We start from the raw sequence: 13,332 nt of genomic DNA, 5'->3' as shown, positions 1-13,332 counted from the left end.
TCCCACATGGTCTAGCGGTTAGGATTCCTGGTTTTCACCCAGGCGGCCCGGGTTCGACTCCCGGTGTGGGAACGCCAATGTCTTTTAAACTTAAAGATCCTAAAGAAACTAGTAGGTTAACAAAGGCCACTGGGTTCACACTGGCCTGACTCAAGAAGAGAGTTTTTAGAGTTTATATCCTATTCTCTGAGCTGCAACGGATTTAAAGGAAACCAAAGAATGACAGCATACAGGGTTGGAGACAGCACTCCCCTCTGCTGGCAGTTGGATCTATTCGAAGAGATCGTGCTCTTTGAAAGAAAAGAAGCAACTGCAGGGTATTATAAACTCTGAGGCTGCGTTCTCCTTTCTCCAAAGAGTCCCAGACCTGCAGTTCAGACATCTCACTTAACTGGTGTTAAAAGGGGAGACAGGAAACAGATTCAGGGATAGCTCACGCTCTTGCTGCGTGACCCGCATGAAGACCAAGCTGTGCACATCTCTTACATATATATGAGTGAGGAGACTAGGCCTAACCTGTGCTAGCTCTTTGGTTAGTGATTCTGTCTCTGGGAGGCTAAAGGGTCCAGGGTAGTTAACTTTTGTTGGTTTTCCTGTGGAGTTCCTGTCCCCTTCCGGGCCCTCAATTCTTCCCTTAAATCTTCCACAAGACTCCCAGGATCCATCTAATGTTTGGCTGTGGGTCTTTGCATCTGTTTCCATGGGCTGTTGGGTGGAGCCTCTCAGCGGACAGCTATGCTAAGCTCCTGTCTGCAACATAATAGCATTTTGGGTTGCTTTGTCTGGCCTCAAAGGGAGAAGATGTGCCTGGTCCCACAGAGACTTGATGTACGGGTCGGTGCCGGGGTGGGGGCGGGGGCTGGGGAGGGGGTGAGGGGTGGGGAGAGCACCCAGGGAAGCCTCCCCTTCCCAGAGGAGAAGGGGGATGGGGGAAATGGGCGGGGTGGGGGAGCTATGGTAGGGTGGACTGGGAGGAGACAGGGACTGGATATTGGGAGGTAAAATGGATAAATAATTGAATTTATGAAAAAAAGGAAGAGAGAGAGAAGAAAAATAGGCTTCCAGAAATACTTAGTGGCAAGGAGATACCAACAACAATAAAAACACACTTTCTTCTCTAATATACTTGACTGATTGACTGAACGAATAAATGAATGAATGCTTCTAGCATTCGTGTTTGACTAGAATTGGAAATTTCAGTATTTCGGTGTGGCCAGCGCTGAGGTGTCTCACATCCCTCCACGCTAGTCATTTGCCCCTTCACGTGTCCTGACATGTGCAGGTAGGAAACTCCACAAGGGTTTGAGTCCCCATTTCTCTCCACTAGGGTTGAATTCTTTGAAACCCCCAGTTTGTTTCTAGACTATCAACTACACTGAGAAATGTGTATGAAAACGACTTGACCTCCCCAGGGCTGTGAAATTCACTCCATCAAAAGTTCTTTCAGATTTTAAGGGAAACAAACATGATCCTTCATGAGGACCTAAGGCACAATATATGGGGTGGCTCATCCCTGTGAGCCTAGAATCAGGGAGGCTATGAGGACTGTCACCAGTTCTCAGCCAGCTTGGGCTACACAGTGAGACCCTCTCTCACACAAAAAACCAAAATCTCTAACAGGACGGCAGAGGAGAAAACAATAGATTAGACAGTTCAGTTTTTATTGAACTAGATAGAACAGGGCCGACTGGAAAATTCGGATCCTAACAATAGCAGGTGATATTCGTTGAACACCTACTGTGAACAAGGATAATTTTACACGCTTTGTTATTACTAGATGGCATTATTTCTGTCAGGGCCCATATAGGGGATTTGGTGGCACATTCATAGTGGAGTGTTTAATAAAGGAGCTTAGCATGAGTGCCTGTGGGGGCCAGAGTGCAATCACGGGTGTAGTTCTTCAGGCTTCGTCTGCTGGCTTTTGTGGGTTCTGGGGGTTGAACTCAGATCCTTGTGCTAGAAGCAAACACTTTACCAACAGACCCTTCTCCTCAGCCCTGAAGCTATGTGCTATGTACAGTTTTGGATAAACAAGCACGCCAACACTGGTCCATTGTGGAGCGGTATAACTCCAGCCCATTACAGGGATGACGTCACACTAATTGGGCTGAGTGAGCGGGACTTAGTGATAAAGAATTTTCATGTCAGGGGATGAGAAGTAAATTCAAACAAGATCCATGCACCTTTGACCACAGTAAACTTCTGGGAGTCAGGCTGGTGAGAGATGACTCTGCAGGTAGAGGAGCTTGCTGCTAAGCCTACAGACCCAAGTTCTGTTCCCAGGACCACTCCTAAGAGAATATTCTCACCCTCACAGGGATGCCATGGTGTGTGCAAATAAATATATGTGATAATTAAATAAATGTGATAAAACTGTCCATGGGTCCTGTCGTGTGGGTCATACAAATACATTCCTTTAAGGAATAAGTCGTTATACAGGGCCCCTTCTACCTAAAATGCTGTTAGTTTTGACTGGGACCCAGAGCAGGGGTGAAGGTTCTGCACCAAGTGTCAGCTGTTTTGTCACTTGTCAGGGACAGGTGGCAGTGCTGTCTGCAGCCTTTGGCAAGGCCTCATAGGTGACTCACTACGAATGCAAGACCCTGACACTTTGTCATGAGCCCACTGCCCAATGACAGGCATGGTTGGAGAAAAGATTGACTACTATGCACAGAATGGACTGTCCTGTGTGCTCGATTGTCCTCCTCTGCTGAGGTCACCTTCTGATGGACGCTTACATGTGACACAAAACTCTTCACAGGGCCCTGCTGTCATCTGCAAACACATATCCTCCCTTTGAGAAACAACTTCTGGCCTGTTGCAGGGCCTTGGTGGAAACTTAACACCTGATAACAGGACACCAAGTTACCATGCAACCTGGTCTGCCACCATGAACTGGACAAGATTTGATCCTCCAAGTCGTAAAACTGGATGTGTGGTGATCCACCTTTAAATCGAAGTGGCATATAGGTGATTCGGGCCTGAACAGTTCCTGAAGGCATGGGTAAGTCACATAAAGAAGTGGCCCAAATGCCTACAGTTCATACTCCTGGTATGGAGTCTTCCAACCCCACGCAAGTCCTGTAGCTTCATGGAGTGGACCCTAAGCCCAGTGACTGAGGAAGAGGAATCTGTAGCCTTGTCACAGATAGTGTCACACACTAGCTATGCAGGTACCACGTGGAAAAGGAGAGTGGCAGCATCATAGCCCCTTCCTGGGACACCCCTGGGAGACAGTCATAAAGGAAAAAATTGTGTAGTGTGCAGAACTCTAGGCAGCATCCAACATCGTACATTTTACTTGGAAGGAAACATGGTAAATTATACACTACTTCACTGGCTGTAGCTGATGGTTGACAGTGCAGGGCTTGCAAACAGCAAAACTGGAAAATTGATGGGGGATTGAAGAGGGATGTGGACAGACCTCTCCAAATGGGCTAAGGGCGTGAAGATATTTGTGTCACGTATAAGTGTCCATCAGAAGGTGACCTCGGCAGAGGGGGACAATCGAGCACACAGGACAGTCCCTTCTGTGCATAGTGGTCAATCTTTTCTCTGGCCATGCCTGTCATTGGGCAATGGGTTAATGAGAAAGTGTCAGGGATGGAGATATGCATGGGGTCAGCAACACGGCTTTCTGTTTGCCAACGTTGACCTGTCTGTGGCTGCTGCCGAGTGCCTAATCTCTCAGTAGCAGAGAGGAGCACTGTGTTAGGTTGATTACGTTAAGTCCCGTTCATCGTGGAAGGGCAGCCCTTGTCCTTCGTGGGATAGATTCTTATTCTGATTGTGGATGTATTACCTGGGCACAGTGCTTCTACCAGAACCACCATCTATGGACTTACACGGTGCCATCATTAACAAATTCCACAAACCCTTGTTCCTGATCCAAGAATTCACTTTATAGCCAAAGAGGTATGGCAGTGGACTCATGGTCACAGAATTTGCTGGTCTTACTGTATTTCCCTCAATCCCAAAAGCAGCTGGCTTGCTAGAACTGTGGAATGGCCTTTGAAGGTATTTACAGCACCTACTTGGTGGCAATAGCTTGTAGCAATGGTACAAGGGCCTTTAGAAGGGGGTGCATGTTCTGGGTCAGTGTACAATGTATGATAGATACTGTTTCTCCAACAGCCAGGGTCCAAGAGTCCAGGAATCGAGAAGTGGGAATGGGAATGGTTCCACCATGACGCCTAGTTGACCCACTTTTGTTTTCTATTACTGGGACCTTGTGTCCTGCTGGCCTAGAAATCTTGATTCTAGAGAAGGAGGGTCCTGCCAAGAAACACAGCAAACATTTCAGTAAAGCTAAGCCTTCCCTCTGGCCACTTTGAGCTATGGTATACCCTTGGGTCAATAAGCTAAGAGTGGAGTTACAGTGTTAGCAGAGATGGCTGATCCAATCAGGAAAGCTAGTCGCTTCTCCACCGAGGGTGAGTTTTGAGGGTTTGTAGCCTCATTGCACTTCCAGTTTGCTTTCTGTTTCCTGTACGTGCACAGAAATGTGATCAGGAAGTTTCCTGCTCCTCCCCCCATGCCCCTGCCTTATAAACTTTAGCCCACTTGAAACAGACCAACATTGTCTTCCTAAAGTTGCTATTGGTTATAGTATTTTACCACAGCACCAGAAAAGTAATTAATACAGGGTATTTAAGAAGCAGGTTTACCCCCAAGGCATGATATGCCTTCTGTTAGCTATTCTGGGGAAGAGCAGACACGGTTAGAGTTGTACAGGAGACGGACAGACCTATCAAGTTAGGTGGAATTAGAGTCTTCGCTATTGTCTCTGTTTGTAAATTAAGCAGCACAGAAGCTGCGATTGGGTGTCAAGTGAACTTGTTATGGTGGTCTTGATCGTCAACCCCACAAGTTTAAAATCCCCTGGAAGACGCACTTCTGAGAATGTCCGTGAGGACATTTCCAGAAAGGATTAACTGAGGTAGTAACATTCTCCCTTAAAGTGTGTGGCACCTTTCAATAGGTGGCCCAGATCAGAGGTCTGAGGAAAAGGCAGTGTACACCTTTCTTCCTGCACCTCTCCCAGTAACATTTGACACTAAACCCGTTGGCCTTCCAACACAGACTCAACTTTCCTGGGAGCTTCAGGCCTCTGCTGCTGGACAGGGACTGTGAGGCATCAAATTATGGACTGAGCAGCTACCATGGTCTCTGCTTCTCCATTGTGTATCCAGTTATTGCAAATGGCTCAGCCTCCACTGTGTGAGGCCATTTATGTCTCCTTTTCCTCAACATAGACACAGAAATACACAGACACGCAGATACACACATACTCAGACAAACACGCACATACAGATATAAACTCATGTACCTACACATAGATTGCTGTCTGGAAGCAGGTGAGGGCAGGTGAAAGACAAGGCTAGAGCCTGTGATGGGACAGTAGAAAAGGAGGGTGGGCTGAGAGTTTTTGAGAAGTGGGAGAGATAGGAGGGAGAGAGAGAGAAGAAGGAAAATAGAGGAAGAAAAGAACAACCCGGATCTGTGTGGCTTTAAATAGCCACAGGTAGCTATGAATATCATATAAGGGATGGATTATTATAGGATAATTTGTCTAATCTAAGGGGACAGCTTATATCAATATCAGGTGACTCTGAGTTCTTTGGGCCTTTTGTGGGGTGAGAGTTTACTGATATGAATCTGACTGATAAATTACAAGTCTCTAGAGTTTTGATTCTACTGGGTTTCAGGGATTTGAGACAGCTAACCATGAGATGGGCGGTCGCTACATGAAGCTAGCCATGGAGGCAGCAGAGAGCAGCCCGCGCTACTGTGGGATGGTGCATACTTTTTCATTATTTAGTGCTACACCTACACTTACACAGACAAACAGACACATACATACACATATACATATATAGAAAACAGACACACATACACATACTTAGACACACATACATATACAGACATAAACTCAGAGACACACACAGACACATACACACACAGATAGATACATACACACAGACATATAAAGACAGACGGAAAGACAGATACCACACACACACACACACACACACGCACACATACAAACATAAACTCATATACAGACACATACACAAAGACACATGCATGCATACAAACACATAGAGATACACATATACATAAACACAAACACACACACACACACACACACACACACACTCACAATTAGTTCTGCTCCTTCAGAGATTCCTGCCTGATACAAAAGTCATCAGTGTTCCTGGGCACAGAGGGAGGGGACAACAATCGTTGATGACAAGAACTTGTGGTAGGAACCGTTTTGGTTTAAATCTTGCTTTCAAAAGGTGGGTGAGCTCTGTTCCAACAACACTGATAGATCTGCCCCTTGTATTCACCACTTATTTCCATAAAACACTATTTTGGCCTTGCGGATTTAGGGGGAAAAACTGTCTCTGGATGCTTGTAATGTTTAAGGGACCCAAAGCACAGGTGACACTTGCCACAGCACTTAATAGGACGAAGGGGTTTCACCCTGCAGGGAGATGGCTACTTAAGTTCTGTTTGGCATCTTTATGGGCTTTTGTTTTGCAGGAACTTTGCCATAATTTCCATTAGTCATCCTCAAACCAATCTTTGAATTCATTAATTTTTCGAAGTGGAAGAGCCTTTTGTATTTTTTAATTAAGCCCTACGTTTGGCTCATGATATGATTCTCAAGAACTAGCCTTATTTCTCTCCCTCTCTGAGACAGGGTTTCTCTGTGTAGCCCTGTGTCCTGAAACACTGTAGACAAGGCTGTCCTTGAACTCAGATCTTCTCGCTTCTGCTTCCCGAGTGCTAGGGTTAAAGGTGTGTGCACCACATCCAGCCAGTACTAGACTGTAGATTGTATATTACTCTGTTCTTTGTTAGTGGAGCATAAGTAAGAATGTGATTTATGCAGTTCAGTTTTGGGGTCTGGAAGTTCGAGGTAGAGTAACTCCCTTAAGCTGGCCTTCTTGCTAACCGAGTCCAAGAGATGTAGACTAGCGCACAGCAAGAGACGTGTTCGCTTCTTCTCGCCCCTTCCCCACTGCACTCGCAGCCTGTCTCCAATAATGGGTGCTGCCTCTCCCCTCCAAGTGTTAGCCAGGCCTAACCAGATCTACTTGGTTTCCAGATCAGATGAGACTAGTTGTCAGGGGACACTACTTTGATGATGTTCTGTAACTGTAATTGTCCCCTGAAGGTCCCACCTTTAATCAAGGTGGTTGTTTTAAGTTAACACGTGGCAGTAGGCATTGGATTATATATGAGCCCAAGAGAAGATTCTCAAAGCATGGCAGACTCCACCAAATTCGAATTCCTACATGATTGAGTACCACAGAAGATGAATTTTGAAGTCATTTGAATTTTTCATTCAGCCCATGTTCACACTGTAACTACACCGACACGATAATAACTACATGACCATTACTCAGTCCATGTTCACACTGTGGTCCATGGTCACACCGTAACTACACAGACATGATAATTTTATTTTTTGTTTGGCCTTTAAATTTTTTTTTATTTTTAAAAACAAGATTTTATTAATTCCTTGAGAATTTTATACATGTATTCATTATAATTCGATCATATGTACCCACTAATCATACCCTAAATTCCTCCCAGATCCACTCCCACCCTGTCACCCCTACCCAACTTTGGGTCTTTTTATTTTTTAAATGACCTACAAAGTCCAGTTGTGGTCTCCATATACTCATGGGTGTGGGAACATCTACTGGAGCATGACCAGCCTACCAGGGGCCACATGCTTAAGGAACACAGACTCTCCCTTCCCCAGAAACCATAAACTGTCAGTAGTTCCTCAGCTCAGAGCGAGGACTCAGGATCCCCTCCCCCATCCACGCTGGAATGCTGATTGGCCTGACCTTGTATATGTCTTGTGCAGGCTACCACAGGTGCTGATAGTTCATGGATCTGTGGTTCAGAAAACACCAGCTCTGGTTCTCCCAGATTTCTGGCTCTTACAATCTTTTTTTTTTTAATTGTCTTTTTTTTTTTTTGAAGATTTATTCATTTATTATATATAAGTACACTTTAGCTGTCTTCAGATACACCAGAAGAGGGCATCAGATCTCTTTACAGATGGTTGTGAGCCACCATGTGGTTGCTGGGAATTGAACTCAGGACCTCTGGAAGAGTAGTCGGGTGCTCTTAACCTCTGAGCCATCTCTCCAGCCCATGGCTCTTACAATCTTTTGGCCCCTCTTCTAAAATGTTCTCTGAGCCTTGTGGAAAGAGGCTGTGCTGTCAATGTCCCATCTGTGGTGATGCACTCTACAAATACCTTCTGTATTTGACCAGTCGTGAGTTTCTGCACTAACACTGTCCACCACACCAAGAAGCTGCTCTGATGAGGTCTGAGCTAATCTACAAGTATACAGATAAGAATTAAGACAGCAGGTTGGGGGGTGGGGATTTAGCTCAGTGGTAGAGCGCTTGCCTAGCAAGCACAAGGCCCTAGGTTCGGTCCCCAACTCCGGGGAAAAAAACAAACAAAAAAACAAACAAACAAACAAAAAAAAAAGACAGCAGATTGATGCTTTGTTCATTTAGCAAAATAATAGTAGTGAATTTACCAGTGGACTCTGAGCTCCCAAATCAGGATATTTGTTTTTTGTTTGTTTGGTTGGTTTTGTTTGTTTGTTTTTTAAATTAATGAACCAAATTGATTTGGGGCATTTGAGCTAACTGTATTTCTCAATACATTTGCTTTTTTGCACATAGTCACAAACTCTGAGGGACTTTGTTTTATACACCTCAATAAGTAGACTTAAAGGTATCCTCTGTGTGTTCCCTGAGAGTTTGCCTGATGCCTCACACAAGCATCCTATATAATCACAGCATTAACACTCCACACAGGCACAGGAAAGGGAGGATGCATATGAAAATTAACTCCCTAACGTGGGGACTCTGACTAGGAAAAACACTGAATAGTTGGAAAATCACTGGAACAAATAATCAAAATTCAATTTGCAAACACCTACAAGGCCACAGGGTAATCACCCCCATTACTTCATGAAAAACAAAGTTATTGGATGAATCTAATTTCCTTTTGTCACAGAGGGACAGGCATGGTGGATGTGGGGAGCAGGCAAGGCTCCTACCCTGACTTAAGAAAGCCTGGGGTGTTGTGTCTTGTTGTCCCTAAGCGAGTGTAGGAAGGGTCCTTCCTGTGTGTGTGGCAGACAAGAAGCTCAGCTTCAAAAGTCACCTTCCTCCTCAGTGTCCCCTGGCCTTTTCCTTATTGTTCAAGAGGTCATCTGGGTTCTTCTTCATCTTTCAGTCCTCCATTTTCTCCATCTCTAAAGTGGGGATCTAATAGGATTCACTCCATGGGTTTTAAGGATTTAAAGAGATAATATGTGTTTGGCTTGGTTGAAGGCCAGAGAGTGCTAGCAGCCATCACTACCACCACCACCACCACCATCACCACCACCACCACTACCATCACCACCACCACCACCACCATCACCACCACCACCACCACCACCACCACCACCACCACCACCACCACCACCACCACCACCACCACCACCACCACCACCACCACCACCACCACCACCACCACCACCACCACCACCATCACCACCACCACCACCACCACCACAACCACCACCACCACCACCACCACCACCACCACCCACCACCACCACCACCACCACCACCACCACCACCACCACCACCACCACCACCACCACCACCACCACCACTACCACCAACACCACCAACCACCACCACCACCACCACCACCACCACCACCACCACCACCACCACCACCACCACCACCACCACCATAACCACCACCACCACCACCACCACCACCACCACACCACCACCACCACCATTACCATCACTACCACCACCACCACCATAACCACCACCACCACCACCATTACCATCACTACCACCATCACCACCTCCACCATAACCACCACTACCATCTCCACTACCACCACCTCCACCACCACCACCATAACCACCACCACCATTACCATCACACCACCATCACCACCATCACACTGATCTGCTGCCAGGAGGACACTTTCATTGCCACCTCTTGATAGCATTCACATCTTTTCCCCCCCTCTGAGTATCACAAAAGTTTATTTAGCAAAAAGTTTCATATGAAAATGTACATGACCTAATTCTACATCACAATCAAGCATGCCTTTGGGGAGGGATGTGGACACACTGCTGAACACTGGTTAGACTCTTTCCAAGGCTTCTAACATGACGATGCTGTTTCCTTGGATGAGCACTGTCCTGATGTTGTTCTGTTGCCCACTGGTTGCCATCTCCACACACTCATCAATCACAAGGTTCATAAAGGGATCACAGCCCCGCAGTATTCCTCATACATGCCTGACGCCGTTTAACTTCAGTGATAACTTCCTGTCCATAAACTTCTTCAGTTCGGGAGGGTGGGCTTTGCTCCTGGCGAATCTTCAGTGAGCTCAGCACAACGGCAAAGGAAGGCTAGCATTCACATCTTGATTCCCCTGTTAACTGTGCCCTTATGCCCTCCCTGCACAGCTGCAAGAGCTGCGACACTGGCTTCCCTAGCTCCATCGACCTGCAATTCCTCCTTCCCTGCTCTGGGAAGACGGGAGACGGTCACTTTCCCAGGTGACCCAGGATCTACCTCTCCCCTCCTCGCACCCAGATTCTGCTTGATTTCACATTGTTTCCTGTATTTGACCTTTGCCCAGTTTCCCACCGTCCAGAATTCTCTTGTGCCCTTTCTCCTTCTGTGGCATATCCATCCTAAGACAAACATGATCTCTTTCCTGATGCTTCCTTAACTCTCCAGTCAAAGCCCAGTTCCTCTGACGCCTTTAGTGTCTCCGGTACCTCTCTTCCCATGCTCATCTCGTCTAAGCCTAGGTTTTACATCAAAGGTCACGTCCTAATAACTGTGCATTAAGCAGTGGGTGAGGAAGACAGGGGTTTTTATTCATGGTTCTGGGTTAAAGAAAGCCTTGGGACTAGATTGATCAGAGAGAGAATCATTAGTTTACATTAATAAATGGAGGTTGGGAAGTTATGGCTAGTCTTGGGAATGACCAGAGACAGCCATTCCTCCCTCCCTCTCTGAGAGTCCTCCACACAGTACGGACCAGTTTCTAACAGCAAGAGCTCAGCGCGTCATTGTCCCAGGACTCGTAGGCTGCCCTCCCAGGAGGTTTTATTTTTCTCAGTTTTTGTTGAGAACAAAGGTCTGCAGACGAAGGCCATCTCACTGGGTCCTGTACCTTTCCTGGTTTGTTTCATGCTGGATATTGTGGTTGGCAGTTCCCATCGAAACCCATGGTGGAGGGGAAAGAGAAACAGGAACTAAAGTAAGCCAGAGAAATTATAGAGTGGCGATTTAAAGACACTTAAGAAAAATCCTTGAATTAAGAACAGATTTTATGGTGTGTGACTTATAGCACAATAAAAATAATGTGGGGAACAATAAGCTGGATAACTGGTGCTGGGAAGACACACATTTGAATATTCTTTATGCTCGGGTGATCATTTATTCAACCCACACTGCAGTGAACGAATCACACGCTGGTGCCGATCTGAGTGACACCAGTGGGAACTGCAGGGCTGGAGGTGGAAGAAACCCTCGGAGCAGGATTGTGGGGACAGTTCCAGGGCCAGGACGACGTCCCCTGGGCACCAGCATGCTTGCATCTGCTGGCCTGCCTGCTGTGGTCAGCCTAAGTCACCCTTTGGTGGGAAGAGGAGAGATTGTGCTGTTGTTATTGTTGTTGTTTCTTTGTTTTTCAAGACAGGGTTTCTCCAGGTATCGGGGCCCTGGAACTCACTCTGTGTAGGGTTAGGGGTAGGGGTAGGGGTGGGGGTGGGGTAGGGGTAGGGTGGAACTCACTGTGTAGACCAGGCTGCTCTCAGTCTCACAAAGGTCTGCCTTCCTCTACCTCCTGAAGTCTGGGGTCACAGGGGATTTGGGGCTGGGTGCCACCACCCCCGGCACCAACTGCTGTTTTAAGAGGATCCTAGAACCACCTCCCAGTTTGGTGATGTTTCAGAATTTACTGGAAGCTGTAATATGGATATTTAGGGAGTGGATGCATTTGTGTGTATGCACCCTGGAGCACCTGTCTTGGGATCTAAGGACAACTTGCTCCTCCAAGTTGGTTTTCATGTGAGTCTGAGGGATTGAACTCAGATCATCAGACTTGGTGGCAAGCACCTTAACCCTCTGAGCCATCTCACTGGCCCCTAGATTTCTTCTTAAGGGACACAGAAGAGAGAGGAAGGCAAGTGTGCAGGACAGTAGCTCAACGAAGGCCTTGGACATGCTCACCCTTGAATCTCATCTATTCCCTAGGCTTTCTAAGGGGAAGTCTCTGAAGGGGGCGAGAAGGGAAAGAATAGCAGATTTTTCCCCCTGAGGCAATTGCCATGTAGCTGGCTGCTTCACGGTGACATCCTCTGAGTCTTACAATGGAGGCAGTGGTGCCTTGTGGGAACTTCCGTCCCCTCGGAGCACAGGTTAGTTTGAAGGGTCACTTCCACTAGAGGCACAAAAGCAAAGTCCCAGAGTTGGAACACTGTTTTGAGTGACAATGTCCAGCTTTTGTCAGAATTTTGCAGCCCTGGACAGCACACCTGGGGACCCTGCCTTGTTAGCGGGAGTGGTGGTGGGGGAGGGGGTGTTTACCTGCATCCGCTCGACTCCCACAACCAATCCCGAGGCATCACCTTTCGCCCTGACTCCCCTAGGCTTAGCAAGTCTACCCGGCAAAGACAATGGGTTCACACTCATGTCTGGCTTCTGTGTGCCTCTCCCCTCGATGCTGTTTTTCTGTCTGAGGTCTAAGAAGGGGGAGGTAGGAGCGTAGAACAGGATGGGAGACTGTGTATGCATCAAACGCGTCCACTCAGTTCTGTGTAGGAATAGCAAACCTGACAGTGATCAGAAGCAGGGGTAATTTTCCATTAACATCCTGATTGAGGTTAATAGATTCAGGGGAGGCAGAGAGAGCAGCGCGGGGTGGGAGGTGCAGGAGGAATAATCAGAATTTGGCAACAGCTGGGCGGTGGGGTGTGAAGGGAAGGCATGATTGTTGACAGCCCCAAAATGATAAGCATCCCCAGAGAGGCAGAGAAGTGGGGCAGAGAGGATGAGCTCTGTTCTCCCTGACACATCCGAGGCGCTGCTGGGCCGTGTAAATGGAGCAAGCTAGAGAACAGGAAATACAGGCTGGGACACCTGTGAAAGCAGACACCTACCGGCGTCCTAATTGCCCGGCGCTTCGGAAGCTCAGGGGTTTTCTAACTGAACAGCGCTGGCTGTTCTGAGCAGTGGGTGGTGGTGGG

At 47.1% G+C, this 13,332-nt stretch overlaps 1 non-coding gene and 1 pseudogene across 1 annotated transcript; one reads left to right on the top strand and one right to left on the bottom strand.

Annotated features, from left to right (window-relative positions):
- Nucleotides 1-72, top strand: Trnae-uuc. The gene has a single exon. It is a non-coding gene; the product is annotated as a tRNA-Glu (tRNA).
- Nucleotides 73-10,208: 10,136 nt separating this feature from the next.
- LOC116914096 lies at nt 10,209-10,430 on the bottom strand (annotated as a pseudogene).
- Nucleotides 10,431-13,332: the final 2,902 nt, after the last annotated feature.

This window comes from Rattus rattus, chromosome 12 (assembly GCF_011064425.1).
Source record: "Rattus rattus isolate New Zealand chromosome 12, Rrattus_CSIRO_v1, whole genome shotgun sequence".
In the NCBI taxonomy this organism is placed as follows: Eukaryota; Metazoa; Chordata; class Mammalia; order Rodentia; family Muridae; genus Rattus; species Rattus rattus.
The sequence above is the reverse complement of the archived record's forward strand: the minus strand, read 5'-3'. Positions and strand labels throughout refer to the sequence as shown.